Source organism: Convolutriloba macropyga, chromosome 12 (genome assembly GCF_964194025.1).
Source record: "Convolutriloba macropyga chromosome 12, txConMacr16.3, whole genome shotgun sequence".
NCBI classification, from domain to species: domain Eukaryota; kingdom Metazoa; phylum Xenacoelomorpha; order Acoela; family Convolutidae; genus Convolutriloba; species Convolutriloba macropyga.
Window position 1 is genome coordinate 5,700,011 of NC_134479.1, and position 17,755 is coordinate 5,717,765.

The window sequence follows — 17,755 nt, forward strand, 5'->3', positions numbered from 1 at the left end:
GTTAGTAGTTAGTAGTTATTATTTAGTAGTTAGCTGGTAGTAGTTAGTAGTTAGCAAGTAGTTGGTAGTTAATAGTTAGTAGTCAGTCGTTACAAGTTAGCAGTTAGTAGCTAGCAGTTAATAGTTAGTTGTTAGCAGTTAGAAGTTAGTAGTTAGTAGTTAGTAGTTAGTCAATAGTAGTTAGTATTTAGTAGTTATTAGTTAGTATTAAGTAACTAGTAGTTAGCAGTTAAAAGTTAGTAGTTAGTAGTTATTAGTTAGCAGTTAAAAGTTAGTAGTTAGTAGCTAATAGTTACCATTTGGTAGTTATCATTTAGCAGTTAGCCGAGAGTAGTTAGTAGTTAGTAGTCACCAGTTAGAAGTTAGTAGTTAGTAGTTAGTAGTTAGTATTTAGTAGTTAGTAGTTAGTAGTTATAAGTTAGCAGCTGAGTGGTAGTAGTTCGCAGATCGTAGTTAGTAGATAGTAAACATTAGTCAGTTGTTAGTAGTAAGTAGATGGCGGTTATTAGTTAGTAGTTAGCAGTTAGTAGTTAGCAGCTAGCAGTTAGTAGTTATTAGTAAGTAGTAAGTAATTAGTAGTCAGTAGTTAGTGGTTATTAGTTATTTGTTAGTAGCAAGTAGTTTGTAGTTAGTAATTAGTAATTAGTCGTTATGAGTTAGCAGCTAGAAGTTAGTAATTAGTAGTTAGCAGTTAGAAGTGAGTAGTTAGTAGTTAGTATTTAGTAGATAGTAGTTAGTATTTATTAGTTATTAGTTAGTAGTTAGTAGCTATTAGTTAGCAGTTAAAACTTAGTAGTTAGTAGTTATTAGTTAGCAGCTAGAAGTTAGTAGTTAGTAGTTAGTAGTTATTTTTTAGTAGTTAGCAGTTAGTAGTAGGTAGTTAGCAAGTAGTTGGTAGTTAATAGTTAGTAGTCAGTCGTTACAAATTAGCAGTTAGTAGCTAGCAGTTAAAAGTTAGTTGTTAGCAGTTACAAGTTAGTAGTTAGTAGTTAGTAGTTAGCAGTTAAAAGTTAGTAGTTGTTAGTTATTAGTTAGCAGTTAAATGTTAGTAGTTAGTAGCTAGTACTTAGTAGCTACCATTTGATAGTTACCATTTAGCAGTTAGCAGAGAGTAGTTAGTAGTTAGTAGTTCGTAGTCAGTAGTTAGCAGCTAGAAGTTAGTAGTTAGTAGTTAGTAGTTATTATTTAGTAGTTAGCTGGTAGTAGTTAGTAGTTAGCAAGTAGTTGGTAGTTAATAGTTAGTAGTCAGTCGTTACAAGTTAGCAGTTAGTAGCTAGCAGTTAATAGTTAGTTGTTAGCAGTTAGAAGTTAGTAGTTAGTAGTTAGTAGTTAGTCAATAGTAGTTAGTATTTAGTAGTTATTAGTTAGTATTAAGTAACTAGTAGTTAGCAGTTATAAGTTAGTAGTTAGTAGTTATTAGTTAGCAGTTAAAAGTTAGTAGTTAGTAGCTAATAGTTACCATTTGGTAGTTATCATTTAGCAGTTAGCCGAGAGTAGTTAGTAGTTAGTAGTCACCAGTTAGAAGTTAGTAGTTAGTAGTTAGTAGTTAGCATTTAGTAGTTAGTAGTTAGTAGTTATAAGTTAGCAGCTAAGTGGTAGTAGTTCGCAGATCGTAGTTAGTAGATAGTAAACATTAGTCAGTTGTTAGTAGTAAGTAGATGGCGGTTATTAGTTAGTAATTAGCAGTTAGTAGTTAGCAGCTAGCAGTTAGTAGTTATTAGTAAGTAGTAAGTAATTAGTAGTCAGTAGTTAGTGGTTATTAGTTATTTGTTAGTAGCAAGTAGTTTGTAGTTAGTAATTAGTAATTAGTCGTTATGAGTTAGCAGCTAGAAGTTAGTAATTAGTAGTTAGCAGTTAGAAGTGAGTAGTTAGTAGTTAGTATTTAGTAGATAGTAGTTAGTATTTATTAGTTATTAGTTAGTAGTTATTAGCTATTAGTTAGCAGTTAAAACTTAGTAGTTAGTAGTTATTAGTTAGCAGCTAGAAGTTAGTAGTTAGTAGTTAGTAGTTATTTTTTAGTAGTTAGCAGTTAGTAGTAGGTAGTTAGCAAGTAGTTGGTAGTTAATAGTTAGTAGTCAGTCGTTACAAATTAGCAGTTAGTAGCTAGCAGTTAAAAGTTAGTTGTTAGCAGTTATAAGTTAGTAGTTAGTAGTTAGTAGTTAGCAGTTAGAAGTGAGTAGTTAGTAGTTAGTAGTTAGTAGTTAGTCAATAGTAGTTAGTATTTAGTAGTTATTAGTAAGTAGTAAGTAATTAGTAGTCAGTAGTTAGTAGTTTTTAGTTATTTGTTAGTAGCAAGTAGTTGGTAGTTAGTAATTAGTAGTTAGTAGTTAGTAGTTAGCAGTTAGAAGTTAGTAATTAGTAGTTAGTAGTTAGCAGTTAGAAGTGAGTAGTTAGTAGTTAGTGTTTAGTAGATAGTAGTTAGTATTTATTAGTTTTTAGTTATTAGTTAGTAGCTATTAGTTAGCAGTTAAAAGTTAGTAGTTAGTAGTTATTAGTTAGCAGCTAGAAGTTAGTAGTTAGTAGTTAGTAGTTATTATTTAGTAGTTGGCAGTTAGTAGTTAGTAGTTAGCAATTAGTTGGTAGTTAATAGTTAGTAGTCAGTCGTTACAAATTAGCAGTTAGTAGCTAGCAGTTAAAAGTTAGTTGTTAGCAGTTATAAGTTAGTAGTCAGTAATTAGTAGTTAGTAGTTAGTCAATAGTAGATAGTATTTAGTAGTTATTAGTTAGTATTTAGTAACTAGTAGTTAGCAGTTAAAAGTTAGTAGTTAGTAGTTATTAGTTAGCAGTTAAAAGTTAGTAGTTAGTAGCTAGTAGTTACCATTTGGTAGTTATCATTTAGCAGTTAGCCGATAGTAGATAGTAGTTAGTAGTTAGTAGTCAGCAGTTAGAAGTTAGTAGTTAGTAGTTAGTAGTTAGTATTTAGTAGTTAGTAGTTAGTAGTTATAAGTTAGCAGATAAGTGGTAGTAGTTCGTAGATCGTAGTTAGTAGATAGTAAACATTAGTCAGTTGTTAGTAGTAAGTAGATGGCGGTTATTAGTTAGTATTTAGCAGCTAGCAGTTAGTAGATATTTGTAAGTAGTAAGTAATTAGTAGTCAGTAGTTAGTGGTTATTAGTTATTTGTTAGTAGTAAGTAGTTAGTAGTTAGCAAGTAGTTGGTAGTTAGTAAATAGTAGTTTATCGTTATAAGTTAGCAGTTAGTCGCTAGCAGTTAGTAGTTAGTAGTTAGCAGTTAGAAGTTAGTAGTTAGTAGTTAGTAGTTAATAGTTATCAGTTAGAAATGAGTAGTTAGCAGTTAGTAATTAGTAAATAGTATTTAGTATTTAGTAGTTAGTAGTTAGTAGTTAGTAGCTAGTAGTTAGCAGTAAAAAGTTAGTGTATAGTAGTTATTAGTTAGCAGTTAAAAGTTAGTAGCTAATAGCTAGTAGTTACAATTTGGTAGTTATCATTTAGCAGTTAGCAGATAAAAGTTAGTAGTTAGTAGTTAGTAGTTAGCAGTTAGAAGTTAGTGGTTAGTAGTTAGTAGTTAGTATTTAGTAGTTAGTTGTTAGTAGTTATGAGTTAGCAGTTAAGTGGTAGTAGTTCGTAGATAGTAGTTAATAGATAGTAAATATTAGTCAGTTGTTAGTAGTAAGTAGATGGCGGTTAGAAGATAGTAGTTAGCAGTTAGTAGTTAGTAGTTAGCAGTTAGTAGTTTTTAGTAAGTAGTGAGTAATTAGTAGTTAGTAGTTAGTGGTTATTGGTTATTTGTTAGTAGTAAGTAGTTGGTAGTTAGCAAGTAGTTGGTAGTTAGTAGTTAGTGGCTAGTTGTCTAGCAGTTAGTAGTTAGTAGTTAGCAGTTAGTAGTCAGTAGTTAGTAGTTAGTAAATAGTAGTTAGTATTTAGTAGTTATTAGTTAGAAAGTAGTAGTTAGTAGTTAGCAGTTAAAAGTTAGTAGTTATTAGTTATTAGTTAGCAGTTAAATGTTAGTAGTTAGTAGTTAGTAGTTAGTAGCTGCCATTTGGTAGTTACCATTTAGCAGTTAGCAGAGAGTAGTTAGTAGTTAGTAGTTCGTAGTTAGTAGTTAGCAGCTAGAAGTTAGTAGTTAGTAGTTAGTAGTTATTATTTAGTAGTTAGCTGTTAGTAGTTAGTAGTTAGCAAGTAGTTGGTGGTTAATAGTTAGTAGTCAGTCGTTACAAGTTAGCAGTTAGTAGCTAGCAGTTAAAAGTTAGTTGCTAGCAGTTAGAAGTTAGAAGTTAGTAGTTAGTAGTTAGTAGTTAGTAGTTAGTAGTTAGTCAATAGTAGTTAGTATTTAGTAGTTATTAGTTAGTATTTAGTAACTAGTAGTTAGCAGTTATAAGTTAGTAGTTAGTAGTTATTAGTTAGCAGTTAAAAGTTAGTAGTTAGTAGCTAATAGTTACCATTTGGTAGTTATCATTTAGCAGTTAGCCGATGGTAGTTAGTAGTTAGTAGTCAGCAGTTAGAAATTAGTAGTTAGTACTTAGTATTAGTATTTAGTAGTTTGTAGTTAGTAGTTATAAGTTAGCAGCTAAGTGGTAGTAGTTCGTAGATCGTAGTTAGTAGATAGTAAACAGTAGTCAGTTGTTAGTAGTAGGTAGATGGCGGTTATTAGTTAGCAGTTAGCAGTTTGTAGTTAGCAGTTAGTAGATATTAGTAAGTAGTAAGTAATTATTAGTCAGTAGTTAGTGGTTATTAGTTTTTTGTTAGTAGTAAGTAGTTAGTAGTTAGCAAGTAATTGGTAGTTAGTAATTAATAGATTATCGTTATAAGTTGGCAGTTAGTAGCTAGCAGTTAGTAGTTAGTAGTTAGCAGTTAGAAGTTAGTAGTTAGTAGTTATTAGTTAATAGTTAGCAGTTAGAAGTGAGTAGTTAGTAGTTAGTAATTAGTAAATAGTATTTAGTATTTAGTAGTTAGTAGTTAGTAGTTAGTAGCTAGTAGTTAGCAGTTAAAAGTTAGTATATGGTAGTTATTAGTTAGCAGTTAAAAGTTGGTAGCTAATAGCTAGTAGTTACCATTTGGTAGTTATCATTTAGCAGTTAGCAGATAGTAGTTAGTAGTTAGTAGTTAGTAGTTAGCAGTTAGAAGTTAGTAGTTAGTAGTTAGTAGTTAGTATTTAGTTGTTAGTAGTTATGAGTTAGCAGTTAAGTGGTAGTAGTTCGTAGATAGTAGTTAGTAGATAGTAAATATTAGTCAGTTGTTAGTAGTAAGTAGATGGCGGTTAGAAGTTAGTAGTTAGCAGTTAGTAGTTAGTAGTTAGCAGTTAGTAGTTATTAGTAAGTAGTGAGTAATTAGTAGTTAGTAGTTAGTGGTTATTAGTTATTTGTTGTAGTAAGTAGTTAGTAGTTAGCAAGTAGTTGGTAGTTAGTAGTTAGTAGTTAGCAGTTAGTAGTCAGTAGTTAGTAGTTAGTAAATAGTGGTTAGTATTTAGTAGTTATAAGTTAGAAGTTAGTAGTTAGTAGTTAGCAGTTAAAAGTTAGTAGTTATTAGTTATTAGTTAGCAGTTAAATGTTAGTAGTTAGTAGTTAGTAGTTATTAGTTACCATTTGGTAGTTATCGTTTAGCAGTTAGTAGATAGTGGTTATTAGTTAGTAGTTATAAGTTAGCAGTTAAGTGGTAGTAGTTCGTAGATAGTAGTTAGTAGTTAGGAGTTATTAGTTAGTAGATATTAGATAGTAGTTAGCAGTTAAAAGTTAGTTGTTAGTAGTTAGTAGTTACTACTTGGTAGTTATCATTTAGCAGTTGGTAGATAATAGTTAGTAGTTAGTAGTTAGTATTTAGTAGTTAGTAGTTAGTAGTTATATGTTAGCAGTTAAGGGGTAGTAGTTCGTAGATAGTAGTTAGTAGTTAGTATTTGGTAGTTAGTTGTTAGTAGTTATGAGTTAGCAGTTAAGTGGTAGTAGTTCGTAGATAGTAGTTAGTAGATAGTAAATATTAGTCAGTTGTCAGTAGTAAGCAGATGGCGGTTAGAAGTTAGTAGTTAGCAGTTAGTAGTTAGTAGTTAGCAGTTAGTAGTTATTAGTAAGTAGTGAGTAATTAGTAGTTAGTAGTTAGTGGTTATTAGTTATTTGTTAGTAGTAGGTAGTTAGTAGTTAGCAAGTAGTTGGTAGGTAGTAGTTAGTAGTTAGTTGTTATAAGTTAGCAGTTAGTAGCTAGCAGTTAGTAGTTAGTAGTTAGCAGTTAGTAGTCAGTAGTTAGTAGTTAGTGAATAGTAGTTAGTATTTAGTAGTTATAAGTTAGAAGTTAGCAGTTAGTAGTTAGCAGTTAAAAGTTAGTAGTTATTAGTTAGCAGTTAAATGTTAGTAGTTAGTAGTTAGTAGTTAGTAGTTACCATTTGGTAGTTATCGTTTAGCAGTTAGTAGATAGTAGTTAGTAGTTAGTAGTTAGTAGTTAGTAGTTAGTAGTTAGCAGCTAGATGTTAGTAGTTAGTAGTCATTAGTTAGCATTTAATAGTTATTAGTTAGTAGTTAAGTGGTAGTAGTTCGTAGTTAGTAGTTAGTAGTTAGGAGTTATTAGTTAGTAGATATTAGATAGTAGTTAGCAGTTAAAAGTTAGTTGTTAGTAGTTAGTAGTTACTACTTGGTAGTTATCATTTAGCAGTTGGTAGATAATAGTTAGTAGTTAGTAGTTAGTATTTAGTAGTTAGTAGTTATAAGTTAGCAGTTAAGGGGTAGTAGTTCGTAGATAGTAGTTAGTAGTTAGTAGTTAGGAGTTATTAGTTAGTAGATAGTAGATAAAAGTTAGCATTTAAAATTTTGTAGTTAGTAGTTATTAGTTAGTAGTTAGTAGTTAGCAGTTAAAAGTTAGTAGTTAGTAGTAAGTAGTAACTATTTGGTAGTTATTATTTAGCAGTTAGTAGTTAGTAGTTAGTATTAAGTAGTTATTAGTTAGTAGTTAGTAGTTAGCAGTTCAAAGTTAGTAGTTAGTAGTTAGTATTTAGTAGTTAGTAGTTAGTAGTTATAAGTTAGCAGTTAAGTGGTAGTAGTTCGTAGATAGTATTTAGTAGTAAGCAGGTAGTAGTTACTAGTAAGTAGTAAGTAGTTAGTGGTTAGTAGTTGGTAGTTATTAGTTTTTTGTTAGTAGTGAGTCGTTATAAGTTAGCAATTAGTAGATAGCTGTTAGCAGTTATAAGTTAGTTATTATTAGTTAGGAGTTAGTAGTTAGTAGTTAGTATTTAGTAGGCATTAGTTAGTATTTTGTAATTAGTAGTTAGCAGTTAAAAGTTAGTAGTTAGTAGTTATTGGTTAGCAGATAGTAATTAGTAAATAGTAGTTAGTATTTAATAGCTATTAGTTAGTAGTTAGTAGTTAGTAGTTAGCAGTTAAAAGTTAGTAGTTAGTAGTTAGTAGTTAGTAGTTAATAAATAGTAGTTAGTATTTAGTAGTTATTAGTTAGTAGTTATTAGTTAGCAGTTAGCAGTTAAAAGTTAGTAGTTAGTAGTTAGTAGTTAGCAGTTAAAAGTTAGTAGTTAGTAGTTAGTAGTTAGTAGTTACTATTTGGTAGTTATCATTCAGTAGTTAGTAGATAGTAGTTAGTAATTAGTAGTTAGTAGTTAGCAGTTAGAAGTTAGTAGTTAGTAGTTAGTGGTTGGTATTTAGTAGTTAGTAGTTAGTAGTTATAAGTTAGCAGTTAATGGGTAGTAGTTCACAGATAGTAGTTAGTAGTTAGTAGTTAGGAGGTATTAGTTAGTTGATAGTAGATAGTAGTTAGCAGTTAAAATTTAGTAGTTAGTAGATAGTAATTACTATTTGGTAGTTATCATTTAGCAGTTAGAAGATAGTAGTTAGTAATTAGTAGTTAGCAGTTAGAAGTTAGTAGTTAGTAGTTAGTAGTTAGTACTTAGTAGTTAGTAGTTAGTTGTTAAAAGTTAGCAGTTAATTGGTAGTAGTTCGTAGATAGTAGTTAGAAGTTAGTAGTTATGAGTTATTAGTTAGTAGATAGTAGATAGTAGTTAGAAGTTAAAAATTAGTAGTTAGTAGTTACTATTTGGTAGTTATAATCTAGCAGTTAGTAGTTATTAGTTAGTGGTTAGTAGTTAGTAGTTAGCAGTTCAAAGTCAGTAGTTAGTAGTTAGTAGTTAGTTTTCGGTAGTTATTAGTTTTTTGTTAGTAGTGAGTCGTTATAAGTTAGCAATTAGTAGATAGCTGTTAGCAGTTATAAGTTAGTTATTAGTAGTTAGGAGTTAGTAGTTAGTAGTTAGTATTTAGTAGGCATTAGTTAGTATTTTGTAATTAGTAGTTAGCAGTTAAAAGTTAGTAGTTAGTAGTTATTGGTTAGCAGATAGTAATTAGTAAATAGTAGTTAGTATTTAGTAGTTATTAGTTAGTAGTTAGTAGTTAGTAGTTAGCAGTTAAAAGTTAGTAGTTAGTAGTTAGTAGTTAATAAATAGTAGTTAGTATTTAGTAGTTATTAGTTAGTAGTTATTAGTTAGCAGTTAGCAGTTAAAAGTTAGTAGTTAGTGGTTAGTAGTTAGCAGTTAAAAGTTAGTAGTTAGTAGTTAGTAGTTAGTAGTTACTATTTGGTAGTTATCATTCAGCAGTTAGTAGATAGTAGTTAGTAATTAGTAGTTAGTAGTTAGCAGTTACAAGTTAGTAGTTAGTAGTTAGTGGTTGGTATTTAGTAGTTAGTAGTTAGAAGTTATAAGTTAGCAGTTAATGGGTAGTAGTTCGTAGATAGTAGTTAGTAGTTAGTAGTTAGGAGTTATTAGTTAGTTGATAGTAGATAGTAGTTAGCAGTTAAAATTTAGTGGTTAGTAGTTAGTAATTACTATTTGGTAGTTATCATTTAGCAGTTAGAAGATAGTAGTTAGTAATTAGTAGTTAGCAGTTAGAAGTTAGTAGTTAGTAGTTAGTAGTTAGTACTTAGTAAATAGTAGTTAGTTGTTAAAAGTTAGCAGTTAAGTGGTAGTAGTTCGTAGATAGTAGTTAGAAGTTAGTAGTTAGGAGTTATTAGTTAGTAGATAGTAGATAGTAGTTAGAAGTTAAAAATTAGTAGTTAGTAGTTACTATTTGGTAGTTATAATTTAGCAGTTAGTAGTCATTAGTTAGTGGTTAGTAGTTAGTAGTTAGCAGTTCAAAGTCAGTAGTTAGTAGTTAGTAGTTAGTTTTTGGTAGTTATCTTTTAACAGTTAGTAGATAGTAGTTAGTAGTTAGTAGTTAGCAGTTAGAAGTTAGTAGTTAGTACTTAGCATTTAGAATTTAGTAGTTAGTAGTCATTAGTTTTAAGTTAGCAGTTAAGTGGTAGTAGCTCGTAGATAGTAGTTCGTAGTAAGCAAATAGTAGTTATTAGTAAGTTGTAAGTACTTAGTAGTTAGTAGTTGGTAGTTATTAGTTATTTGTTAGTAATTAGTTGTTAGTAGTTAGAAAGCAGTTGGTAGTTAGTTGTTACTTGTTAGTCGTTATAAGTTAGCAGTTAGTAGTTAGCGGTTAGTAGTTAGTAGTTAGCAGTTAGAAGTTAGTAGTTAGTAGTTATTAGTTAGTAGTTAGTAGTTAGCAGTTAGAAGTGAGTAGTTAGTAGTTAGTATTTAGTATTTAGTAGTTAGTAGTTAGTGTTCAATAGTTATTAGTTAGTAGTTAGTAGTTAGTAGTTAACAGTTAAAAATTAGTAGTTAGTAGTTATTAGTTAGTAGTTAGTAGTTAGTAGTTGGCAGTTAAAAGTTAATAGTTAGCAGTTAGTAGTTAGTAGTTAGAAGTGAGTAGTTAGTAGTTAGTTTTTAGTATTTAGTAGTTAGTAGTTAGTATTCAGCAGTTATTAGTTAGTAGTTAGTAGTTAGTAGTTAGCAGTTAAAAGTTAGTAGTTAGTAGTCATTAGTAAGTAGTAAGTTGTTAGTAGTTAGTAGTTGGTAGTTATTAGTTATTTGTTAGTAATTAGTTGTTAGTAGTTAGCAAGTAGTTGGTAGTTAGTTGTTAGTAGTTAGTCGTTATAAGTTAGCATTTAGTAGTTAGCGGTTAGTAGTTAATAAATAGTAGTTAGTATTTAGTAGTTATTAGTTAGTAGTTAGTAGTTAGTAGTTAGCAGTTAAAAGTTAGAAGTTAGTAGTTAGTAGTTAGCAGTTAAAAGTTAGTATTTAGTATTTAGTAGTTACTATTTTGCAGTTATCATTTAGTAGTTAGTAAATAGTAGTTAGTATTTAGTAGTTATTAGTTAGTAGTCAGTAGTTAGTATTTAGTAGTTATAAGTTAGCAGTTAAGTTGTAGTAGTTAGTAGATAGTAGTTAGTAGTAAGCAGGTAGTAGTTACTAGTAATTAGTAAGTAGTTAGTAGTTAGTAGTTGGTAGTTATTAGTTTTTTGTTAGTAGTTAATAAATAGTAGTTAGTATTTAGTAGTTATTAGTTAGTAATTATTAGTTAGCAGTTAGCAGTTAAAAGTTAGTAGTTAGTAGTTAGTAGTTAGCAGTTAAAAGTTAGTAGTTAGTAGTTAGAAGTGAGTAGTTAGTAGTTAGTTTTTAGTATTTAGTAGTTAGTAGTTAGTATTCAGCAGTTATTAGTTAGTAGTTAGTAGTTAGTAGTTAGCAGTTAAAAGTTAGTAGTTAGTAGTCATTAGTAAGTAGTAAGTTGTTAGTAGTTAGTAGTTGGTAGTTATTAGTTATTTGTTAGTAATTAGTTGTTAGTAGTTAGCAAGTAGTTGGTAGTTAGTTGTTAGTAGTTAGTCGTTATAAGTTAGCATTTAGTAGTTAGCGGTTAGTAGTTAATAAATAGTAGTTAGTATTTAGTAGTTATTAGATAGTAGTTAGTAGTTAGTAGTTAGCAGTTAAAAGTTAGAAGTTAGTAGTTAGTAGTTAGCAGTTAAAAGTTAGTATTTAGTATTTAGTAGTTACTATTTTGTAGTTATCATTTAGTAGTTAGTAAATAGTAGTTAGTATTTAGTAGTTATTAGTTAGTAGTCAGTAGTTAGTATTTAGTAGTTATAAGTTAGCAGTTAAGTTGTAGTAGTTCGTAGATAGTAGTTAGTAGTAAGCAGGTAGTAGTTACTAGTAATTAGTAAGTAGTTAGTAGTTAGTAGTTGGTAGTTATTAGTTTTTTGTTAGTAGTTAATAAATAGTAGTTAGTATTTAGTAGTTATTAGTTAGTAATTATTAGTTAGCAGTTAGCAGTTAAAAGTTAGTAGTTAGTAGTTAGTAGTTAGCAGTTAAAAGTTAGTAGTTAGTAGTTAGTAATTACTATTTGGTAGTTATCATTCAGCAGTTAGTAGATAGTAGTTAGTAATTAGTAGTTAGTAGTTAGCAGTTAGAAGTTAGTAGTTAGTAGTTAGTGGTTGGTATTTAGTAGTTAGTGGTTAGTAGTTAGTAGTTACTATTTGGTAGTTATCATTCAGCAGTTAGTAGATAGTAGTTAGTAATTAGTAGTTAGCAGTTAGAAGTTAGTAGTTAGTAGTTAGTGGTTGGTATTTAGTAGTTAGTAGTTAGTAAATAGCAGTTAAAAGTTAGTAGTTAGTAGTTACTATTTGGTAGTTATCATTTAGTAGTTATTAAATAGTAGTTAGTATTTAGTAGTTATTAGTTAGAAGTTAGTAGTTAGTAGTTAGCAGTTAAAAGTTAGAAGTTAGTAGTTAGTAGTTAGCAGTTAAAAGTTAGTAGTTAGTAGTTAGTAGTTAGCAGTTAAAAGTTAGTAGTTAGTAGTTAGAAGTGAGTAGTTAGTAGTTAGTTTTTAGTATTTAGTAGTTAGTAGTTAGTATTCAGCAGTTATTAGTTAGTAGTTAGTAGTTAGTAGTTAGCAGTTAAAAGTTAGTAGTTAGTAGTTAGTAGTTAGCAGTTAAAAGTTAGTAGTTAGTAGTTAGAAGTGAGTAGTTAGTAGTTAGTTTTTAGTATTTAGTAGTTAGTAGTTAGTATTCAGCAGTTATTAGTTAGTAGTTAGTAGTTAGTAGTTAGCAGTTAAAAGTTAGTAGTTAGTAGTCATTAGTAAGTAGTAAGTTGTTAGTAGTTAGTAGTTGGTAGTTATTAGTTATTTGTTAGTAATTAGTTGTTAGTAGTTAGCAAGTAGTTGGTAGTTAGTTGTTAGTAGTTAGTCGTTATAAGTTAGCATTTAGTAGTTAGCGGTTAGTAGTTAATAAATAGTAGTTAGTATTTAGTAGTTATTAGTTAGTAGTTAGTAGTTAGTAGTTAGCAGTTAAAAGTTAGAAGTTAGTAGTTAGTAGTTAGCAGTTAAAAGTTAGTATTTAGTATTTAGTAGTTACTATTTTGTAGTTATCATTTAGTAGTTAGTAAATAGTAGTTAGTATTTAGTAGTTATTAGTTAGTAGTCAGTAGTTAGTATTTAGTAGTTATAAGTTAGCAGTTAAGTTGTAGTAGTTCGTAGATAGTAGTTAGTAGTAAGCAGGTAGTAGTTACTAGTAATTAGTAAGTAGTTAGTAGTTAGTAGTTGGTAGTTATTAGTTTTTTGTTAGTAGTTAATAAATAGTAGTTAGTATTTAGTAGTTATTAGTTAGTAATTATTAGTTAGCAGTTAGCAGTTAAAAGTTAGTAGTTAGTAGTTAGTAGTTAGCAGTTAAAAGTTAGTAGTTAGTAGTTAGTAGTTACTATTTGGTAGTTATCATTCAGCAGTTAGTAGATAGTAGTTAGTAATTAGTAGTTAGTAGTTAGCAGTTAGAAGTTAGTAGTTAGTAGTTAGTGGCTGGTATTTAGTAGTTAGTGGTTAGTAGTTAGTAGTTACTATTTGGTAGTTATCATTCAGCAGTTAGTAGATAGTAGTTAGTAATTAGTAGTTAGTAGTTAGCAGTTAGAAGTTAGTAGTTAGTAGTTAGTGGTTGGTATTTAGTAGTTAGTAGTTAGTAAATAGCAGTTAACAGTTAGTAGTTAGTAGTTACTATTTGGTAGTTATCATTTAGTAGTTATTAAATAGTAGTTAGTATTTAGTAGTTATTAGTTAGAAGTTAGTAGTTAGTAGTTAGCAGTTAAAAGTTAGAAGTTAGTAGTTAGTAGTTAGCAGTTAAAAGTTAGTAGTTAGTAGTTAGTAGTTACTATTTGGTAGTTATCATTTAGTAGTTAGTAAATAGTAGTTAGTATTTAGTAGTTATTAGTTAGAAGTTAGTAGTTAGTAGTTAGCAGTTAAAAGTTAGAAGTTAGTAATTAGTAGTTAGCAGTTAGAAGTTAGTAGTTAGTAGTTAGTGGTTGGTATTTAGTAGTTAGTAGTTAGTAAATAGCAGTTAAAAGTTAGTAGTTAGTAGTTACTATTTGGTAGTTATCATTTAGTAGTTATTAAATAGTAGTTAGTATTTAGTAGTTATTAGTTAGAAGTTAGTAGTTAGTAGTTAGCAGTTAAAAGTTAGAAGTTAGTAGTTAGTAGTTAGCAGTTAAAAGTTAGTAGTTAGTAGTTAGTAGTTAGCAGTTAAAAGTTAGTAGTTAGTAGTTAGAAGTGAGTAGTTAGTAGTTAGTTTTTAGTATTTAGTAGTTAGTAGTTAGTATTCAGCAGTTATTAGTTAGTAGTTAGTAGTTAGTAGTTAGCAGTTAAAAGTTAGTAGTTAGTAGTTAGTAGTTAGCAGTTAAAAGTTAGTAGTTAGTAGTTAGAAGTGAGTAGTTAGTAGTTAGTTTTTAGTATTTAGTAGTTAGTAGTTAGTATTCAGCAGTTATTAGTTAGTAGTTAGTAGTTAGTAGTTAGCAGTTAAAAGTTAGTAGTTAGTAGTCATTAGTAAGTAGTAAGTTGTTAGTAGTTAGTAGTTGGTAGTTATTAGTTATTTGTTAGTAATTAGTTGTTAGTAGTTAGCAAGTAGTTGGTAGTTAGTTGTTCGTAGTTAGTCGTTATAAGTTAGCATTTAGTAGTTAGCGGTTAGTAGTTAATAAATAGTAGTTAGTATTTAGTAGTTATTAGTTAGTAGTTAGTAGTTAGTAGTTAGCAGTTAAAAGTTAGAAGTTAGTAGTTAGTAGTTAGCAGTTAAAAGTTAGTATTTAGTATTTAGTAGTTACTATTTTGTAGTTATCATTTAGTAGTTAGTAAATAGTAGTTAGTATTTAGTAGTTATTAGTTAGTAGTCAGTAGTTAGTATTTAGTAGTTATAAGTTAGCAGTTAAGTTGTAGTAGTTCGTAGATAGTAGTTAGTAGTAAGCAGGTAGTAGTTACTAGTAATTAGTAAGTAGTTAGTAGTTAGTAGTTGGTAGTTATTAGTTTTTTGTTAGTAGTTAATAAATAGTAGTTAGTATTTAGTAGTTATTAGTTAGTAATTATTAGTTAGCAGTTAGCAGTTAAAAGTTAGTAGTTAGTAGTTAGTAGTTAGCAGTTAAAAGTTAGTAGTTAGTAGTTAGTAGTTACTATTTGGTAGTTATCATTCAGCAGTTAGTAGATAGTAGTTAGTAATTAGTTGTTAGTAGTTAGCAGTTAGAAGTTAGTAGTTAGTAGTTAGTGGTTGGTATTTAGTAGTTAGTGGTTAGTAGTTAGTAGTTACTATTTGGTAGTTATCATTCAGCAGTTAGTAGATAGTAGTTAGTAATTAGTAGTTAGTAGTTAGCAGTTAGAAGTTAGTAGTTAGTAGTTAGTGGTTGGTATTTAGTAGTTAGTAGTTAGTAAATAGCAGTTAACAGTTAGTAGTTAGTAGTTACTATTTGGTAGTTATCATTTAGTAGTTATTAAATAGTAGTTAGTATTTAGTAGTTATTAGTTAGAAGTTAGTAGTTAGTAGTTAGCAGTTAAAAGTTAGAAGTTAGTAGTTAGTAGTTAGCAGTTAAAAGTTAGTAGTTAGTAGTTAGTAGTTACTATTTGGTAGTTATCATTTAGTAGTTAGTAAATAGTAGTTAGTATTTAGTAGTTATTAGTTAGTAGTTAGTAGTTAGTATTTAGTAGTTGTAAGTTAGCAGTTAAGTGGTAGTAGCTCGTAGATAATAGTTAGTAGTAAGCAGGTAGTAGTTACTAGTAAGTAGTAAGTAGTTAGTAGTTAGTAGTTGGTAGTTATTAGTTATTTCTTAGTGGTAATAAATAGTAGTTAGATTTAGTAGTTATTAGTTAGCACTTATTAGTTAGCAGTTAGCAGTTAAAAGTTAGTGGTTAGTAGTTAGTAGTTAGCAGTTAAAAGTTAGTAGTTAGTAGTTAGTAGTTACTATTTGGTTGTTATCTTTCAGCAGTTAGTAGATAGTAGTTAGTAATTAGTAGTTAGTAGTTAGCAGTTAGATGTTATTAGTTAGTAGTTAGTACTTAGTAGTTAGTAGTTAATTGCTAAAAGTTAGCAGTTGAGTGGTAGTAGATCGTAGATAGTAGTTAGAAGTTAGTAGTTAGGAGTTATTAGTTAGTAGATAGTAGATAGTAGTTAGCAATTAAAAGTTAGTAGTTAGTAGTTAGAAGTTACTATCTGGTAGTTATCATTTAGCAGTTAGTAGATAGTAGTTAGTAGTTAGTAGTTAGCAGTTAGAAGTTAGTAGTTAATAGTTAGTAGTTAGTACTTAGTAGTTAGTAGTTAATTGTTAAAAGTTAGCAGTTGAGTGGTAGTAGATCGTAGATAGTAGTTAGAAGTTAGTAGTTAGGAGTTATTAGTTAGTAGATAGTAGATAGTAGTTAGCAGTTAAAAGTTAGTAGTTATTAGTTAGAAGTTACTATCTGGTAGTTATCATTTAGCAGTTAGTAGATAGTAGTTAGTAGTTAGTAGTTAGCAGTTAGAAGTTAGTAGTTAATAGTTAGTAGTTAGTACTTAGTAGTTAGTAGTTAGTTGTTAAAAGTTAGCAGTTGAGTGGTAGTAGTTCGTATATAGTAGTTGGAAGTTAGTAGTTAGGAGTTATTAGTTAGTAGATAGTGTAGATAGTAGTTAGCAGTTAAAAGTTAGTAGTTAGTAGTTAGAAGTTACTATTTGATAGTTATCATTTAGCAGTTAGTAGATAGTAGTTAGTAGTTAGTAGTTAGCAGTTAGAAGTTAGTATTTAATAGTTAGTAGTTAGTACTTAGTAGTTAGTAGTTAGTTGTTAAAAGTTAGCAGTTGAGTGGTAGTAGTTGGTAGATAGTAGTTAGAAGTTAGTAGTTAGGAGTTATTAGTTAGTAGATAGTAGATAGTAGTTAGCAGTTAAAAGTTAGTAGTTAGTAGTTACTATTTGGTAGTTATAATTTAGCAGTTAGTTGTTATTAGTTAGCAGTTAGTAGTTAGCAGTTCAAAGTTAGTAGTCAGTAGTAAGCAGTTAGTTTTTGGTAGTTATCATTTAACAGTTAGTAGATAGTAGTTAGTAGTTAGTAGTTAGTAGTTAGCAGTTAGAAGTTAGTAGTTAGAACTTAGCAGTTAGAATTTAGTAGATAGTGGTTAGTAGTTATAAGTTAGCAGTTAAGTGGTAGTAGCTCGTAAATAGTAGTTCGTAGTAAGCAAATAGTAGTTATTAGTAAGTAGTAAGTAGTTAGTAGTTAGTAGTTGGTAGTTATTAGTTATTTGTTAGTAATTAGTTGTTATTAGTTAGCAAGTAGTTGGTAGTTAGTTGTTACTAGTGAGTCGTTATAAGTTAGTAGTTAGTATTTAGCATTTAGTAGTTAGTAGTTAGTATTCAGTAGTTATTAGTTAGTAGTTAGTAGTTAGTAGTTAGCAGTTAAAAGTTAGTAGTTAGTAGTTATTAGTAAATAGTAAGTATCTGTAGTTAGTAATTGGTAGTTATTAGTTATTTGTTAGTAATTAGTAAGTAGTTAGCAAGTAGTTGGTAGTTAGTTGTTAGTAGTTAGTCGCTATAAGTTAGCAGTTAGTAGTTAGCGGTTAGTAGATAACAAATAGTAGTTAGTATTTAGTAGTTATTAGTTAGTAGTTAGTAGTTAGTAGTTAGCAGTCAAAAGTTAGAAGTTAGTAGTTAGTAGTTAGCAGTTAAAAGTTAGTAAGTAGTAGTTAGTAGTTACTATTTGGTAGTTATCATTTAGTAGTTAGTAAATGGTAGTTAGTATTTAGTAGTTATTAGTTAGTAGTTAGTAGTTAGTATTTAGTAGTTATAAGTTAGCAGTTAAGTGGTAGTAGTTCGTAGATAGTAGTTAGTAGTAAGCAGGTAGTAGTTACTAGTAAGTAGTAAGTACTTAGTATTTAGTAGTTGGTAGTTATTAGTTATTTGTTAGTAGTTAGTAGTTAGTATTTAGTAGATATTAGTTAGTAGTTTGTAATTAGTAGTAAGCAGTTAAAAGTTAGTAGTTAGTAGTTATTGGTTAGTAGTTAGTCGTTAGTAAATAGTAGTTAGTATTTAGTAGTTATTAGTTAGTAGTTGGTAGTTAGTAGTTAGCAGTTAAAAGTTAGTAGTTAGTAGTTAGTAGTTAATGTTTAGTAGTTGTCATTTAGCAGTTAGTAGATAGTAGTTAGTAATTAGTAGTTAGTAGTTAGCAGTTAGAAGTTAGTAGTTAGTAGTTAGTGGTTAGTTTTTAGTAGTTAGTAGTTAGTAGTTATAAGTTAGCAGTTAAGTGGTAGTAGTTCGTAGATAGTAGTTAGTAGTTAGTAGTTAGGAGTTATTAGTTAGTTGATAGTAGATAGTAGTTATCAGTTAAAAGTTAGTAGTTAGTAGTTAATAGTTACTATTTAGTAGTTATCATTTAGCAGTTAGTAGATAGTAGTTAGTAGTTAGTAGTTAGCAGTTAGAAGTTAGTAGTTAGTAGTTAGTAGTTTTATTTAGTAGATAGTTGTTAGTTGTTAAAAATTAGCATTTAAGTGGTAGTAGTTCGTAGATAGTAGTTAGTAGTTAGTAGTTAGGAGTTATTAGTTAGTAGATAGTAGATAGTAGTTAGCAATTAAAAGTTAGTAGTTAGTAGTTATTAGTTAGTAGTTAGCAGATAAAAGTTAGTAGTTAGAAGTAAATATTTAGTAGTTAGCATTTAGCAGTTAGTAGATAGTAGTTAGTA